This window comes from Suncus etruscus, chromosome 5 (assembly GCF_024139225.1).
Source record: "Suncus etruscus isolate mSunEtr1 chromosome 5, mSunEtr1.pri.cur, whole genome shotgun sequence".
Classification (NCBI taxonomy): Eukaryota; Metazoa; Chordata; class Mammalia; order Eulipotyphla; family Soricidae; genus Suncus; species Suncus etruscus.
The window spans coordinates 67,727,616-67,730,996 of NC_064852.1; positions in this window are offsets into that span (position 1 = coordinate 67,727,616).

Sequence of the window (3,381 nt, forward strand, 5' to 3'; positions counted from 1 at the left end):
TAACTTATTATGATTCAATGAAACCCCTGTTCAATTGTAGACAACATAATTTAAGGATATAGAAAACTTAATAATAAAGTTTGTATGGAGTCAGAATGGACCACAAATAGCCAAAGTCATATTAAAATTTAGAAATGCAAAAATTTTTAATTACCACACTTGGAACTGAATTTTAGATTTATACTGATTAATACTCGCACTGGATCTAGGTAGGTTTTCTGTTCAATTAAATATTAAATACTCAAAAATTAAATATTCAATGAAAAATAAGCACATATATGAACAAATAATTTTTGATAAATACATTGATAACATAGAATGAGTCCATCTAGCTTATATAAAAATGTTGCTGGGAAAACTTGTAAGAAATTAAAATTTATCCATATGTCACAGCATACAAAAAAGTCAATTCAAAGTGGATCAATAACTTAGAGAGATTTGACTAGAAATTATAAAATACATTAAAGAAAACTCTGATATTTGTCCCTTAAAGGTGTTATCAATAATTAATGTCAAAGAAAACACAATGAAAAAAAAAAGTGACTATTAAAATAAAGTACTACAGGAAAAAAGGACAGGGATAAAACAAATAATAAAAATAATTAAATGAGAACATATATTTTTATTCAATACTTCAGATAAGGACTTAATACCCAGGATAAATAAAATATTAACAAAGATCAAAAAGTAAAATTTAAAATCCTATCAAATAATAAGGAGAGAAAATAAACAGACACTTCTCAGAGAAGACAAGTGCATTGTCAATAGGTACATAAAAAAGTGCTCAGAATCACGTATAATTAGAAAAATCTATATCAAGACAACAGTGTGATATTAGGTCACCTTTGAGAATGACACATAGCAAAAATTGTAGAAAAATCCAAGTTGGTGAATATTTGCTAAAAAGAAGTTCTCATGCACTACAGATGGGAATGTTTTTTCCAATTCAAAACCAGTGCAAAACAGAAAATTGAGCTTCCATGTAATGCAGCAATTCAACTTTGGGGTATCCATCCCCAGGACTTAAAATCAGTCATTCAATAGGACATATGTGCATTATTTTATTCATTGCTACATTGACTAAAATAGCTAATGTATGGAAACAACTAAGGTGCCCATTGATGGATAATTGGATTATGACGATGTGGAATTGTATGCTATACTGTTTCAATGATTGATAAATCCATGCAATGTGCTCAATTCTGATTGAAATTAGAAGATATAATGTTGAATGAAGTTGGCCAGAGAAGAAAGACAAATACAAGATGGTATTGGTTATTGCTGTTGTATAAAATAATTGTAATTATCTTAGGAAATATAATACGATCATATAACACAATATAATAATATGATATAAATATAATATAATAATAAATAATATAAAATAATAAATATGGGATGCCTATAATATCCTTGTCCCAAGAGCCTAGGGAAGAAAAGAATAAATAAAAAAATAAATCAAGGAGGAAAGGAAGAAAATGAGAAAGGGAAATAATAGATAAAATAGGGTTCTGGTCTTTTTTATATTGGGAATAAGGGAGAGTGTATAGCTATAAGCCCAAAGTTCAGAGTCAGCAACACTGAAAATATGAGATTCAGTCTTAATCCACCAAACTTTAATAGGCCTGCAGAAGTAGCAGGCAGGAGGTTAGGGGTGTTGAGAAGTATGAGAGCACTGGTGATGGGAGATAATACTGATGGTGGGATTGTAATTGAAACATTGTATGCCTAAAACTCAACTATTGATAACTTTGCAAGCTACCATTCTCCTATTTAAAAAAAAAAAGAGAAGAAAATATAAATTGTTAAAGTTATATGTTTATTTTGTCTGTACAAGTTTTCCGAAATATAATTTTTATATAATTATTGTCAAAACTGATTTCAATCTTTATATTGTATGTAAGAAGTTTGTTTTGTTCACTTGGGAAAAAACCAATAGTAGAGTCAGTAAGTCACTTGTCTACCTAATTTCTACCCCTGGCATCCCATTTGGTTTCCATTTCCACTCACAGTCCTGCTAGGAATGATTCCTAAGTGCAGACCCAGGAACAAGCCCTGAATACTGTTGGGTGTAACCCAAGACCATACTAAAACCAAATTATTGAAAGAATAGGATTCTCACATACAGACAGATATAGAGTAGATAATAAGGGAATATATGTTTATAAATCATGTATGAGACATACATAAGCATGCATTCGACATATGCCTCTGACTATATGCTATACCCAAAATGGTATCTACTAGTCTTATGAAGTCATTTAAACCTAAGAAAAAATTATATTTTTATTTCACAATATAGCATATTAGTACATTGTTATAATGTTTCAAATATAAATGTATTATCTATATAATTATGGTCAGGAAAATTCCAAATATCTAAGCTAAAATGATACATATATTTTTCAGGGGTAATATGTACTCCAAACAGTTAGACACAATGATAAATTATAGAATACTTAATTTTCACCATTAGATAATATCCTTAATTCTTTTATTTATAATTTTTTTATAAAGATTATTTTTGGAGAAAAAAATCAAAACCAACATTTTTGTTAACTTCATTATGTCAAACCTGGTGGTGCCCAGAGATTACTCCTGGTTCTGTATTCAGGAATCATTTTCAAGACTGATTTTTGTTCTCAGGGGAATAAAAGTTACAGATAGCATTGCTATTTCTTTTCAAGTAGTATTACTTTAATTTACTGTTAATAAATATGTAGCTATAATTATAGTTGAATATAAAGATTAATTAATATTACATACCCTTTAATATATTCCACATCTTTAATTTTTTAATTTATCTACTATTTTAGAATATTTTCATATTAAAATGATTTATCCCTTTAAAATATTTATTTAATGTGAACTTAATCATGCAATATTGGAGGTAAATTAGAACATTTTAGCAGAAATTAAAAGATGAATTTAACATTATCTGAGTTGTAGGTCTCATGACTTTCCAGGAAGAAAAGACAAATATGAATTTAATATATGATTTGACTGAAAATATTTTTTCTTATTGAAAGTTTTAAAGGTCATCAGGACTGATGACACAGCACACACAAAAGAGACTATGAATAAGAGGTTTATTACCTATAATAAGTTCTCTGGGGAGAATAGAATAGGCCTTTCACATAGTTCTAGAATAACTTGGGAGAGCAAGAAAAAGAGAATGTGATGGATTTATCCTGTGGTTAGTGGTGAGGGAACTTGTGTGTTTGGCAGTACCATTTGTGGTTACAATTTTCCACTGGCCTCAACGATGAGAGAAGGTATGCAGGATTTCTTATTAACTTGCCCACATATGGACAATAAGATGAAGGATTGAGACTTAAAAGCTGCCAGCAATCAGACTAACACAGAAAAAAGATTTATACT